Source organism: Sus scrofa, chromosome 17 (assembly GCF_054392235.1).
Source record: "Sus scrofa isolate SSC_HxYL_T2T_F1_AM1 chromosome 17, Sscrofa_HxYL_maternal_Yorkshire_Landrace_v2.0, whole genome shotgun sequence".
NCBI lineage: Eukaryota > Metazoa > Chordata > Mammalia > Artiodactyla > Suidae > Sus > Sus scrofa.
The window spans coordinates 33,900,689-33,916,264 of record NC_139399.1 but is presented as its reverse complement, the minus strand read 5'-3'; the positions used below and the strand labels follow the sequence as shown (position 1 = coordinate 33,916,264).

Sequence of the window (15,576 nt, the reverse complement as noted above, 5' to 3'; positions counted from 1 at the left end):
GCTGCCGAGCTTTTAAATTTTTATTGTAAAATATACATAAATGTTTTACTGTTTTTACCATTTTATTTTTTTGTCCTTTTTTTTTCTTTTTAAGGGCTGCACCTGTGGCATATGGAGGTTCCCAGGCTAGGGGTCTAATAGCCGCCAGCCTATACCACAGCTACAGCAACACCAGATCCGAGCCGCGTCTGCGACCTACACCACAGCTCACGGCAACGCCAGATCCTTAACCCACTGAGCGAGGCCAGGAATTGAACCCACAACCTCATGGTTCCTAGTCGGATTCGTTTCCACTGTGCCACGATGGGAACGCCCTATTTTTACCCTTTTAAGTGCACATTTCAGTAGCATTAAGGATGTTCACACTGTCGTAACCATCACACTGTCCATCTCCAAAATTTGTTCGTTATCCCAAGTTACAACTCCCTCTTCCTTACAAACCCTGGTAACCATTATTTTACTTTCTGTCTTCTTATATTTGGCTATTCTATGTATCACAAATAAGTGGAATCTATACACTATTTGCCCTTTTGGATCCTTATTTCATTTAGCATCATGTCTTCAAGTTTCAGCCATGTAAAAGCATGTCCTCAGAATTTCCTTTCTTTTTAAGGCTAAAAAATACACTTTTTTTTTCTGTCTTTTTGCCATTTCTTGGGCTGCTCCCGCGGCATATGGAGGTTCCCAGGCTAGGGGTCGAATCCGAGCTGTAGCTGCCAGCCTACGCCAGAGCCACAGCAATGCAGGATCCGAGCTGTGTCTGTGACCTACACCACAGCTCACGGCAACGCTGGATCATTAACCCACTGAGCAAGGGCAGGGATCGAACCCGCAACCTTTGGTTCCAAGTTGGATTCGTTAACCACTGCGCCACGATGAGAACTCCCACTTTTTTTTTTTCTTTTGGCCACACCTGCAGCATGCAAAAGCTCCTGGGCCAGGGATTGAACCTGAGCCACAGCAGCTACCCAAACTACAGCAGTGACAATGCTGAGTCCTTAACAGCTAGGACTCCTAAAAAATATTCTATTGTATGTATATGCCACTCATCCATTAATGGATATTGAGTATGCATCCACCTTTTAGCTATTGTGAATAATACTACCATATGGAGTTCCCGCTGTGGTGCAGCGGAAATGAATCCAACTAGGAACCATGAGATTGTGGGTTCGATCCCTGGCCTCGCTCAGTGGGTTAAGGATCTGGTGTTGCTGTGGCTGTGGTGTAGGCCAGCAGCTGGAGTTCCCATTAGACCCCTAGCCTGGGAATGTCCATATGCCGCAGGTGTGGCCCTAAAAAGCAAAAATAATACCTTATGCATTGCATTCAATTATGTTGGAATTGCTGAATCAAATGGTAATTCTATGTTGCATTTCCACAGAAATCACTGTACTGTTTCCACAGCAGCTGCACCATTTTACATCCCCACAAGCAATGTAAAGCCTTACAATTACCCCACATCCTTAGCAATACTTGTCTGCCTTCCTGATGGGTGTAAAACAGTTTCTCATTATGGTCTTTGTTTGCATTTCCCTAATGATTAATGATGGTGAGCATCTTTTCTTTCTCTCTTTTTTTTTTGTCTTTTTAGGGCCATACCTTCGGCATATAGAGGTTTCCAGGCTAGGGGTCTAATCGGAGCTACAGCTGCCGGCCTACACCACAGCTACAGCAACGCCAGATGACCTACACTGAAGCTCACACAACGGCGGATCCTCAACCCACTGAGCGAGGCCAGGGATTGAACCTGCAACCTCATGGTTCCTAGTTGGATTCGTTTCTGCTGTGCCACGATGGGAACTCCAGGGAGCATCTTTTCATGTGCTTAGTTGCTATTTGTGTATCTTCTTTGCAAAAATGTGTATCCAAGTCCATTGCCTGTTCTGGAACTGGGGTGTTTGGTTTTTGTTGTTGTTATTGGAAGGTTGTTTTTTGTTTTTTTTTTTGTTTTTGTTTTTGTCTTTTTAGGGTTACACCTGTGGCATGTGGAGGTTCCCAGGCCAGGGGTCCAGTTGGAGCTGCTGCCACCGGCCTATGCCAGAACTCTAGTAACTCAGGATCCGAGCCACATCTGTGACCTACACCACAGCTCATGGATCCTTAACCCACTGAGCGAGGCCAGGGATCAAACCTGTATCCTCATGGATACTAGTTGGATTTGTCAACTGCTGAGCCACAACAGGAACTCCTGGAGTTCTTTATATATTCTGGATATAATTATCAGATATATGACTTATGAAAATGGTCTTATTGTGGTTGTTCTTCAAAGACATACATACTGAAATATTTATCGATGAAAATGATCCAGGGGATTGCTATAAAAACACTGGACAGGAGTTCCCACTGTGGTGCAGTGGGTTTAAGAATCTGACTGTAGTGTCTCAGGTCACTGCAGAGATGCTGGTTCAATTCCTGGCCCAGAACAGTGGGTTAAAGGATCCGGCATTGCCACAGCTATGGCTCGAATTCAGTCCCTGGCTAGGAACTTCCATATGCCATGGGTGCAGCCATTAAAAAACCAAAACCAAAAAACCAATGGACAAAACTAGACCAAAAAAAAAAAAAAAAAAAAAAAATCCTCCAAGATTGCTACATGGTGATTACTGTTAAAGCTGGGGTTTTATTATACTATCCTTGCTTTGAATGTGTTTGAAATTTTTCCATTAAAAAAAATTAAAAATTCTTAAACACCACACAAAAAAAAACCCAAACCAAAAACCCAGATGCAACAAATATGGTAAAACATAAACAAATAATTAAGTTAAGATGATGCACATAAGGATGTTAATCTATACTACTGTCTCCTTTATTTTTAAGATTTTTCATTTAAAAAAGTAAAAAGTATGCCTTTTTCTTTTTTTTTTTCTTTTCTTTTTTTTTTGCCATGCCTATATCATGGAGAATTTCCTAGGCCAGGAATCAAACCTACACTACAGCAGCAACCAAAGCCACAGCAGTGACAATGGCAGATCCTTAACCTGCTGTGCCACCAGGGAACTCCTAGCATTTTTATTGGGTGGCCAAGACAGAAAAAATACTGCATTGAGCACAAAGCCAGTGAAATAAAGGAATAATGAAGGACAAAAACTGGCCAGAAGGATGAATTATCCATTTTGAAATAATGAGCTATGACACCTCAGATTAAACTAAGAAGTATTAGGATCTGGATGAAATGGTCAGAAAAAAAATTCATAAAGGAATATCAAAAGACATTTTAAAAGACTTTTATGGAGCTCCCTGGTGGCTCAGCAGGTTGAGGATTGGTGGTGTCACTGCTGTAACTCAGGTCGCTGCTATGGTGTAAGTCTGATCACTTGCCTGGGAACTTATACGCTGTGGGCACAGCCAAAAAAATATGTGAAAGACATTTACTTTTGTGGTTTCACTTCATTATATTTAATTATGCATGTAATTAACATGTTTGCTAGTGTTAAAAAGAATTGAGTGTATTCTGAAGATTATAAAGGAAAAATTTTAGTTCTCTTTCTGGATTTTGCCCCAGGCCCACATCCTTTCCCAGAATAACTCTGTTAAGTGTTTAGTGAGCATTCTTTTTTTTTTTTTTTAAATGGACACACCTGTGGCACATGGCTGTTCCTGGGTCAGAGACTGAAACTGAGCTGCAACTACAAGCTACATCACAGCTGTGGCAACACCAGATCCTTTAACACACTGCACTGGGTCAGGGATCCAACCCACACCTCGGCAGTAGCCCGAGCTGCTGTAGTTGGATTCTTAACCCACTGTGCCAACAGCAGGAACTCCAGCATATGGCGGTATTTTTGTATCGTTGAGAGAGTAGCAGAATTACTGGGCTTAATATTGAGCATATATTTGTGCTTCTGAATTGCCCTCTGCAGGCATACCAATTCACAGTCCCAACAGCCACGAGTGCCCCATTCCCCACTTCCGACAGCACCTTGATTCCATCCACTTGTTTTGAATTACCTCATACTGGGTTAAAAAACAAACGACTCATTGTTTTCACTTGTCTTCAACTCCAGACACTGGCACACATAAACTGAGAAAAACAGAAGAAAATGTTTTTAAAAAGAACCTGAATTAGTAAACAAACCAGTAAAATTAGATTCTGAGACTGACAGAAGAGCTTATTTCAAACTAACCTTCTTACTAATAATTATAAATGCTGGTCAAAAATATAAAAGAAGGAGTTCCTGTTGTGGCTCAGTGGTTAACAAATCCAACTAGGAACCATGATCCCTGGCCTCATTCAGTGGGTTAAGGCTCCGTCGAGCTGTGGTGTAGGTTGCAGACGTGCTCAGATCCTGCACTGCTATGGCTGTGGTGTAGGCCGGCGGCTATAGCTCCAATTCGGCCCCTAGCCTGGGAACCTCCACATGCCGCATGTGCGGCCCTAAAAAGACAAAAAAATATACAAATAAAAAAAATACATATATATATACATATAAAGCAACTATTTGAAGACAAAAGCATCCAGAAAATGGAGGGGATATGATACTTGAAGGAAGGGACACACTGGGCGAGACCCGTACATGACTCACATTGCATCTGAGGGCACTCCGTAGTCTAGGTGGCACGTGGAGAACAGATCAAGAGCTTCTGGCTTCCAGGCTGACTGGAACTGTATGCAAAGTGCTAGCAAAGTGATCTGGAGTGGATAAGCACTGAGATCCTGCTGTACAGCACGAGGAACTCTATCTAGTCACTTATGATGGAACATGATGGAGGATAATGTGAGAACAAAAATGTATACATGTATGACTGGGTCACTTTGCTGTACAGCAGAAACTGACAGAACATTGTAAATCAACTACAATAGAAAAAAAAATCTTAAAAAAAATGCTGGCAAGTGTAAGCAACAAAGGATGGAGCCCCAAATCTACCTATGAGCCCTCTTAAAATTTTTAGGTGAATACTGAACTATATAAACATCAAGTGAGACAATAAGGAGCCCAAGTGGCCAAGGATAGCTGGAGGGTTGAATGGGCTATACAGGGATTTCAGCTACTATTCACCACAGGAGAAATCAAGTTGTTTGAGTCCAATCAAGTAAGAGGTAATTGCTAAATACCTGAATTAAGTTTCCACTGAAACACAAGTAAACTACACAAGACATCACCCTTTCAACTAGACAGAGGATGTCCTAACTTCGAAATATCTGTAAATAAATTACCTTAATTAAAAAAAATAAAAAGCAAAACACTAAACAGGTGAGGTATCTCCTATCCTCCCAACTTTAAGCCAATGGACAGTACAACAGCAGCTTGGGACTACATGTGAGAGAGAAGACAGGCCCTAACAGCAAAGCTGATTAGATACAGTCATCAGAAAAGGCCTCAGTATGAGAAAATGCTGAAAAGTGTACTGATAAATCAGAGCACTGGAGTTCCCGCTGTGGCACAGTGGTTAACAAATCCGACGAGGAACCATGAGGTTGCAGGTTCGATTCTTGGCCTTGCTCAGTGGGTTAAGGATCTGGCGTTGCCGTGAGCTGTGGTGTAGGTCAGTGTAGGTCGCAGACGTGGCTTGGATCCCGCACTGCAATGGCTGTGGTGTAGGCTGGCAGCAACAGCTCCGATTAGACCCCTAGCCTGGGAACCTCCATATGCCGGGGGAGCGGCCCTAGAAAAGGCAAAAAGACAAAAAAAAAAAAAAAGAAAAAAGAAAAAAAATCAGAGCACTTACTGCAGGGAGAGGACTTAAGAAGTGTAGGCGGAATGAGAATGGGAAGTCTTGGAAAGATAAAGCTCTGGGGGAAAAGAGGACTACAAGCTAGGGAAAAGCACCCCTCAGAAAATGCAAGGTAAAGGGAGAAATTCAAGGTCCTGGAAAGAGAAGAGACGGAGGGAAGGAGGGAGGGAGAGAAAGAAAAGAAAGAGAAAAAGAAAAAAGAAAAAGATATTCCTTCTTTGCCTATTTTCCATTTTTTCCTCTAATCCTTCTTTACTTCATGTTTACTCCCTTACGTGATTTCTCCTGTCTCTCAGTGCCCAGCATGAACTCCCCCATCAAACCTTTCAAAATCATCATTCAACCCTTGTGCACTGCTGGTGGGAACGTACAACGGTGCAGCCACTACAGAAAACAGTATACTGCTTCCTCAGAAAATTAAAAATAGAAATTACTGTATGATTTGCCAGTTCCACTTCTTGGTACTTCCCCTAAAGAACTGAAAGCTGGGACTTGAAGAGATATTTACATACTCGTGGGAGCAGTATTATTCACAACAGCTAAAATGTGTCCATCAACAAACAAACAAAAGGTAGTGTATGTATGCAACAGGATATTACTCAGCTTTAAAAAAGAAATTCTGGGGAGTTCTCACCGTGGCTCAGCAGATACGAATCTGATTAGTGTACATGAGGACACAGGTTTGATCCCTGGCCTCGCTCAGTGGGTTGAGGATCTGGCATTGCCATGAGTTGTGGTATAGGTTGCAAGTGCATCTTGGATCTGGCGTTGCTGTGGCTGTGGTGTAGGCCAGTGGCCACAGCTCCAATTCCACCCCTAGCCTGGGAGGGTCCATATGCCTCGGACTCGGCCCTAAAAAGACAAGAAAAAAAAAAATTCTGATACATGCTACAACATGGATAAATGTTAAAGACATTATGTTAAGTAAAACAAACCAGACGCAAAAGGACAAATACTGCATGATCCACTTATATGAGGTACCTAGAATAACCCACATAGACAAAAAAGAGAATGATGGTTGAGAGGGGATGGTAGGGGGGAAAGAGAAATAGGGGATTACTATTTAATGGGTACGGAGTTTCTGCTTAAAAAGATAAAAAAGCTCTGGAGGAGTTACTGTCATGGCTCAGCAGTTAATAAATCTGACTAGTATCCGTGAGGATGCAGGTTTGATCCCTGGCCTTGTTCAGTGGGTTACGGATCCAGCATTGCTGTGAACTGTGGTGTGTGTTGCAGACTCAGCTCAGATCTGGCGTTGCTGTGGCTGTGGCACAGGGCGGTGGCTACAGCTCTAATTGGACCCCTAGCCTGGGAACCTCCATATGCTGCAGGTGTGGCCCTAAAAAAAAAAAGCTCCGGGAGAGGGAGAGTGCAGATGGTTGCACAACAATATAAATGTACTTAATGCCACTGAACTATACATTAAAATGGTTCAGATGGTAAATTTTATGTTATATATATTTTACCATGTTAAAAAAATTATGGCAAAAAAATCATTCAAAGCAATAAGAAAATATTTTACCATAACAAAGTAGGATTCACCAAGAAATGAAAGATTGGTTCAATATTAGGAAATCCATTAGTATAATGTGGTTTTTTTTGGTCTTTTTTATTATTGTGGTTTTTTTTTTTGGTTTTTTTGGGTTTTTTTTTGCTTTTCAGGGCCATACCCAAGGCATAGGGTTCCCAGGCTAGGGGTTGAATCAGAGCTACAGCCACTGGCCTACTTCACAGCCACAGCTGCGTGGGAGCTGAGCCACGCCTGAGACCTACACTACAGCTGGGCAACACTAGATCCCCAACCCAATGAGTGAGGCCAGAGATTGAACCCACATCCTCATGGATCCTAGTCGAGTTCATTAACCACTAAGCCACGAAGGGAGCTCGCCATTAGTATAATGTTAATGAACAAATCCAAAGAGAAAAATCATGACTGTTTTCATATACCACGCTGAAATTTTTTTCCCCCATTTTTGGCCACCTCTAGGCATGTGGAGTTGCCGGGCTAGGGATCAGATCGAAGCAGCAGTTGCGACCTCTGCTGCTGAAGCGATGCCACATCCCTTAATCTACTGTGCGGGGCCAGAGATGGAACCTGCATCCTGGTGCTGCAGAGACATTGCCGATCCCATTACACCACAGTGGGAACTCCTCATGCTGAAATATTCTTTAACAAAACTCAACACCCATTTCTCGCTTTAAAAAAAAAAAAAAATTCAAGGAGTTCTCTTGTGGTGCAGTGGGTTAAGGACCTGGTGTTGTCACTGCAGCTGCTCAGGTCGTTGCTATGGTGCAGGTTTATTTTTGGCCCTGTGGGCGCAGCCAAAAAAAATACAAAACTCGATATTAAGATAGATGGATTCGTAAAACTTTTTGTTTTAAAATTGGGACTTACAGAGAAGTTGCAAAAATATCAATTGCCATGTAACTTTCACCCAGCTTTCTCTCAAGCTAACATCTTAGAAAACCACAGCACAATGATCAAAAACCAGGAAATTAACATTGATAGACTACAATTAACTAAACTACAGCTCTTAATCACATTTCAACAGGTTTTCCACGAATGTCCCTTTTCTGATCCAAGATTCAACTGAAGTTCCCACAATGCATTTAGCCGTCACATATCTTTAATCTCCTCCTCTGTGATTGTTCCCTCTTTCATGAACATGACGCTTTTGAAGAACATCCTGCAATTTTGGTTTATTTGCTTTCTTAAAAATGATTAGAATGATGTTAGTTCACTTTTGGCTAGAATTCCTCAGACGTGATGTGTCCTTTTCAGTGCACCCTATCAAGGGGTCCATGGCATTGACGTGTCTCACTGATGCTGTCAACCCTTGGTTAAGGCAGTGTCCCCTGGGTTTCTCCACTGCAACATCACTTTCCCCCTTTATAACTAATGAATATCTTGAGAGAGATACTTTGGGATTACACAAATATCCTGTTTCTCTTTGATCTTCACCCCACTAATTTTAGGATAATTTTGTGGGACCTTTTTCTGCAACAATTATTACTATCATGTTTACCAAATGACAATGTTCTAATTTCTTCTTTCGTTCTAAACTCATCAGTTGGAATTCTTCGGTAGGCAAGAGTTGTCCCTTCTTACGTATGCATGTATGCCCATGTGGATTCACAGGTCATTCTATGGGTTACGTTAGTATATTATCTCTATTTTGCTGCTCAACTTATTTCAGCTTCAAACCCTGGGAGGTCCTTCAGGCTGACCTTTAACCCATAAATGTGGCCAATGACACTGTGCCACTTACAGATTTAAGTCCTAAGAAGGCTACACAGCTTATACTCCCAGGAGGCCGGGAGACACCACATTGAGATCTTCAGCTCCTCTGCAGGAGGGACCACGTGGAAGCAGAGGCCCTGGTACTATGTGGAGACAGTGCGGAGAACAACTGACCCCAGCCTTCCAGTCACTGCACTAAAGCACTAGTTATCAACAGAACCATTTTGGATGTTCCAACCCGAGAGTCCCCAAGTGACTGTGGGAGATACAGCCAGAGCTATAACTTCCACGGAGCTGGGCGCAAGGACTGCCCAGCTGATCCTGTAAACCCAAGAGACTGTGGGAGATTACAGCCTGGTGGTTCTTCTAAACTGTGGTTTTGGAGCGCCTGTTTGTAGTAATCAACAATCAGAACCCTCAAAGACATGCTGTGCCTTTGCTCTCCTCAGCTTTTATTTTTTTTATTTTATTTTATTTTTTGCTCTTTCTAGGGCTGCACTCACAAAGTTCCCAGGTGAGGGTTTAATTGGAGCTACAGCTGCTGGCCAACACTACAACCACAGCAACACCGGATCCAAGCTGCATCTGTGACCTACCCCACAGCTTGAGGCAACGCTGGAGATGGTTAACCCACTGATTGAGGCCAGGGATCGAACCTGCATCCTCATGGATATAAGCTGGGCTCCTAACCACGATGGGAACTCCTCTCCTCAGCTTTGTTAATGACAGGGGCACCTTCGCTCCCCTCCACGTGCCGACTCAGGCACCAGGACATCTTCTCTACTTGCCATGTCACACCAATTACCAATTCTCCTCTGAGAACTCTCAATTCCTCCCCACCCCACACCAGCTGAGGTTCTCTGCAGGACACCTCCTCATACCCATCAGCCTCAACCACTGCACCCAGGATTAGCTCTATCTCCACATGGCTGGACTGCTTGCTCATTAGAAATGTACTCAACTCTGACTGTGTGACAAACACTATTTTAGACACTGGGATACAGAAATGAACAAAGGGAAAAACGTCTGTACTCACTGACACGGAAGTTTAGAGGAGGAAATATTAATAAACTACATATTAATAAACTACATCAGAAAGCGATGAGTGACATTAAGGAAAATAAAGCAGGAAAGGAGAAAAGTAACACAAAAGAGCTGGGGTTTTGAGATTTTAAAGAGCAGTCCTCTCTCAGCTGATGAGTAAAAATCTGAAGAATGGGAGGGAAAGAGCCCAGCGAGTAATGGTTAAAAGAACATCACAGGCAAGAGAACAGCAAAGCCCCCAGATGCAAAAGTCAGCCTGGCGTAGTCAAGGTACAGAGATAGTTCACCGTGGCTGATGTGTGGTGACCGACAGTGGGCTGGGAAGATTGTACCCAGCCTTGCAGGTTTTGACTTGGACGGAGACAAGAAGCCACTGGAGGGCTTTGAGCAAATGCATGACATGACTGCTGTGCTGACTGACACCACAGGGGGACAGGGAGGAAGCAAAGAGCTCATCAAGGGCTATGATCAGCCAGGTGAGATGGTGGCCTGGATCATGGTGGGGCTTAGTGGGGAAGGAGTACAAGAACAAGAGAAAGGAGTTGAGGATGATTCTGGAGTTCTGAGCCTGAGCAAGCTGAAGGAGTTACCTCATCTCCGCTCCCTAACTCCCTGAAAGAACTGTCTGCACTCCATGAGCCTGGAGCATGTTTGGGGGCACTGATCAGAGTTTGTTGGTGGACACAAGAGGTTTGGGGGCCATGAGATATCTAAGTGGAAATGCGAAGTAGAGAGGAGACTGGAATTGGGAGTTGAAGGCCTGGGTCTAGACTGAACCTCAGAGATGGCATTTCAAACCTTGAGAGTGGATGCGGCCACCAAGGAGAGATGGAGCTGGCACAGAGAGAGGTCTAAGCGCTGAACGGGGTGGGGCCTTCCGTAGCAGAGGTTTGGGAGTAAGGAAGCCGGCAAAGGAGACAGAGGAGGAGCAGCCTATGAGGCAGGAAGAAAACCTGGTAACCAGGAAGACCACATGAGAAGAGACTGTAGGAAGGAAGTAGGCAACTATGTAAGATGGTGCTGAGCACGGACTGGCTGTTAGCTGCAGGAAGCTCAGTGCTAACTTAACAAAGAAAATTATTTTTGTCTTTTGTTGTTGTTATTTCTAGGGCTGCTTCTGCAGCATATGGAGGTTCCCAGGCTAGGGGTCGAATCGGAGCTGTAGCCACTGGCCTACGCCAGAGCCACAGCAACGCGGGATTTGAGCTGCGTCTGCAACCTACACCACAGCTCACGGCAACGCCGGATTGTTAACCCACTAAGCAAGGGCAGGAACCGAACCCGCAACCTCATGGTTCCTAGTCGGATTCGTCAACCACTGCGCCACGACGGGAACTCCCAGAAAATTATTTTTTGGCTACGCCCACAGCATCTGAAAATTCCTGGGCCAGGGACTGAACCTGCACTACAGCAGTGACCTGTGCCATAGCAGTGATAACACCAGATCCTTAATCAGCTAGGCCACCAGGAAACTCCAAAAAGAATATTTTTTAGTGGGTAGAGCTGAAAAGACCTCATTGGAATATTTAAAAGGCAATGGGAGAATAATACTAGAGACAGCAAGAAGAAAGAATTCTTTCAAGGAGTTTAGCTGTAAAGGGGAGGACAGAGGCAGGGCAAGAGCTAGAGGGAAATCATGGTTCCTCCTGCCCTCAGATCAAGTTTACATAACTTGTTACTTAGGGCTCACTCCACTAAAGTCCAAAGCACACTTTCCAATAAGACCCCCCATGTAAACTTCCACTCTGGCCAGCAAGGACGATGCTAGTGTCTTCATGGCTCATCCCACACTTAGTCCAAATAGGTGCCAGGAACTGTATCAGTGGCTCAAGAGGCACAAGGCTTAAAGAACCACTTCAGGAAGCTCAAAGAACCACCTACCTCCCTATCCAGTGGGACAGCCCTAGGGTCTTGATGCATCAAGTGTCTTGCCACCGACAGGGAGCCTGGGAACCCTGCTAAGGGAAATGCAGGGGTGATCTGTAGAGGGAGCCCGTCTGAGCTCTCAGCAGGAGTTGATACTGAAGCAGAGAGGCACAGAGAAAGAAAAGCAAACAACGGAACCTATGTCCACGCAGCTATAAAGCAGGACCCAACAAGGGTGAGGAGTAGGGGGGGAGACTGGGAAGGAGACTTGGAGAAGGTAGAAGCATTAATAATTCTAACAATTACTTAATATTTATGTACCTGGCACTCTAATCTCATTACTAGTGTTACCATACCCAGCATCCCTGTGAGGTGGACACCATTCTGATCCCCATTGGCAGAGGAGGAAAAGAAGGCTCAGAGAGGTAAAGTCACAGACTCAGGGCCACACAGCTAGATATAGCGAAACTGAGATTTGAACCCAGGTAGTCTGACTTTGGAGTTGAGACAGAAGCAAATGCTTAGAAAAGTCTTTTTCTAGTAGGTTGAACGGCAGATGGGGTTTTTTTTTTTTTTTTTTCTTTTCTTTTCAGCCATGCCCATGGCATGTGGATGACGTTTCAAGGCCAGGGATTGAACTTGTGCCACAGCAGTGGCCCAAGACACAGCAGTGACAACACTAGATCCTTAACCTGCTGCACCCCAAGGGAACTCCACAAGATCAGTATTTATACCTCAGGTGCCCAACTCAAGAGGTGAAGGGAGAATGGATGTGTTTATATGTATAACTGAATCACTCTGGTGTAGAGAAGAAATTTACCACAACATTGTAAATCAATTATACCTCAATAAAACTTAAAGGGAAAAACAAAGAGGTAAGGGGAAAGAGGGATAAGAAGGCAGAGAAGAGACAGGAAGCAAGGGTGGTGCAGGAGCGGAGACGAGAGAAGAAGGGATTCAGGGCACTGCACAGGTGACACTGAGAGAACACAGCAGCCAATTGCATAGGAGGTAAGTCTGGAAAGAATAAAGAGGCAAGGAAAGCTCAAGAGGCCCAGCTGAACCAGGGCAGAAATTGCACATGCTGACCTGGATCTGCAAGGTCAGAAGAAACTGGGGGCAAAAGGGGCAGACAGGGAAAGCCACCACACTGAATTCCAGATACCACTCCCTCTCCTGCCTGATCAGAGCTGTTTCGACTGGAAAAAACAAACAAACAAATAAACTGAAAACAACTGGAGAAGAGGACTACTACTTCTGTTGGGTATAACAAGGAAATTGTGGTTATATGGCTATATTAAAATAAGAAGTCCAGGAGTTCCTGTTGTGGCTCAGCAGTTAGCAAACCCAACTAGCATCCATGAGGACATGGTTTCCATCTGTGGCCTCGCTCAGTGGGTTAAGGATCTGGCGTTGCCATGAACTGTGTTGTAGGTCGCAGACGCGGCTCAGACCCTTCGTTGCTGTGGCTGTGGTGTAGGCTGCTGGTTACAGCTCCGATTGGATCCCCCAGCCTGGGAGCCTCCATATGCCGCGAGTGCGGCCCTAAAAAGACAAAAAAATAAATAAATAGATAAAATAAAAGCAAAGTGTAAACACAGAACACTTCATTTAAAAAATAAAATAAGAAGTCCACATGTGTTAAGAGTCACCCCTGAGGGACCTACAGGTAAAGGATTTGCTACCAGGCGTTCCAGGGTGAAGAGGAAGTGAGGGTGCTGGATGCAACAGAACAGAAGGCTGAGGCCTTCACAGCAGACAAGCCCTGGGAGTTGAGCAGGTCAGAACAAAAACACTGAGAAGAGATGCTGGCGCAAGAACAGCAGGGTCATGAAGGACTCGGGGTCTGAAAACAGTCCTGTGAAAATGGCCACCCTTACAACAAGCTTTGTTTCCTGGGAAACCAGCTGGGGCTCGGACCCCTGACGGGGCTTTTATAAGGCACAAGATGTCAAAGTTGAGTGAAGAAAACCCACCCTTTCAGCATCCAAAAGGCAAGCTGTCCCCACCTGAGTCCTTTTGCCCACCAGGTGGTCCTCTCTGCAGGCAGGAGCTAGGGGTCAGAACAAGGACTGAAAGGTTCAGGGAGTCGCTGGAAACTCTCAAGCTCCTGCAGCGTAGGGTTTCCTCTTCCTGAAAGGCATCAGGAGTGGACCTGCCACAGAAGAAAAGACTGAGGGCAACCTGCTGGGAACAGAGCCCCGATGTGGGCTGGGAAAACAGCCTACCCAACGTGCTGCTGATACCCTGCCAGAGCTGATCCTCTCTCGCCTCTGACCCTAATAAGGACAGTTCCTACTCACTGGGCACCCAGTATATACCAGAGACTGTTCTGGGCACTGTATGAGTTTTAGCTCATTCTAGCCTCACAACCGAGTGAAGTACAATTTATTATCTTCATTTTACAGATGACAGAATTGAGGCACAGTGAGTTCAATCTCTTGCCCAAGGTGACACAGTTATACAGTAACAGAGTCTGGATGAAATCTGACTGTGGAGACCAGGCTCTCAAATAGGGCAGTGACAGCGAAGCTCTGTGGGTTGTAAGGATTCTCAGTGTATCATTTTGAGGTGAATCAAGATTGGTCACAAGGTGATAGTTAAACCTGAGTGATGGGTCCATAGAGTTCTACGTATTTGTTTGAAATTTCTCCACAATAAAAACGTTTAAAGGAACTCAAAATCCCAAAGCCCTGCCACACCAGAGATGTGTTAATTCATGATTCCTGTGATCAATGACGGACCCAAGGACCTTTGGAAAACCTGCCCAGGGGGCCCCAGATGACTTCTTCCTCCAAGACTCCAACCCAGGGGCGACCAGCCAAACCGAGACCCTAAGATTGCGCCAAAATGGCCGGCCACCCCACACTCAGCCCAACTCGGGCAGTTTGGCCAAGCCCGGCCGGCCCTCAGCGGGATGCCTCAGCAAAGCCGAGGGGTAGCTGGGCCCAAACAAGTTACCAGCCTCCTCCCACCAAAACTCCAAACACCTGGCTTCAGGTGCGGCCCTCACCGTACCACCTGGGAAATAAAAGGCCCCCAAAAGCCCACTAACTAAACTCCCCCCCAACCTGGGGACTTGTGGCATGAGCGACCCCCTTTCCCAATATCGCTCTTTCGGCTAAAGCCGAACATGTCCACACACACAGGAACCCTAGGATGAGGCCGGAGCCCAGCACCCACCAGCCGTGGGCATTACAGCTGAATTTCACCCACGTCCCTTGGAGATGCGCGCCCACATCCCAAAATATGACATCCCGGAGAGCTCGGCCTGAGCCACGACAGCGGGTCCCCGCCACTACCTCCTCTCCCAGCCACTCGCACTGTCCCAACCCGAGCCCACAGACCAGACTTACCTTTCCGCGCGGAGAGGGTACGGCTGCGAAGAAGTCTCGTGGGAGCCCCACTCACCAGCGCCACCAAAGAACAAGGGGTCACTCCAGGCACCAGCTGGGGAGCTACTCCAGCAGGACGCCGGGACTACACTGCCCAGAATCTTCGGCCCGGCGCCGGGACCACACCTCCCAGGATGCTCGGCGGCTCCCCAAACGCGCCGCCGGCCAGCGGCTCCCACGGGCCTCTGAGGGAGCTGTTTCTGGGTAACATGCTCCAGCACCGGAGAATGGCCCCTGTGTCACGTGACTCCCCTTCTTTCTTCTTAAAAGCAGTGGATAAAACATGTAGAAGATAGCGGGAACAATTTCCTAGCTGTGCCGCGACCCGCCTTCTCCAGCAACTCCGCGTTAAAGACT

The 15,576-nt window shown here is 45.6% G+C and overlaps 1 protein-coding gene across 12 annotated transcripts in view; it reads right to left on the bottom strand.

The window, feature by feature from the left end:
• Positions 1 to 15,576, bottom strand: part of ZNF133 (zinc finger protein 133) — a 23,503-nt gene extending 7,927 nt beyond the window's left edge. For 2 of the 12 annotated variants that reach the window (XM_085004541.1, XM_085004543.1), the window contains exons 1-4: positions 15,181 to 15,576; positions 13,834 to 13,979; positions 4,524 to 4,687; positions 3,949 to 4,021 (exon numbers count right to left, since the gene is read on the bottom strand). The gene's annotated coding sequence lies outside the window, so the exon portion shown is untranslated. Of the gene's footprint in view, positions 1 to 3,948; positions 4,022 to 4,523; positions 4,688 to 11,839; positions 11,914 to 13,800; positions 13,980 to 15,180 lie in introns of those variants that run through there. The other 10 variants (XM_085004540.1, XM_085004542.1, XM_005672721.4 and 7 more) reach the window with 7 other exon arrangements.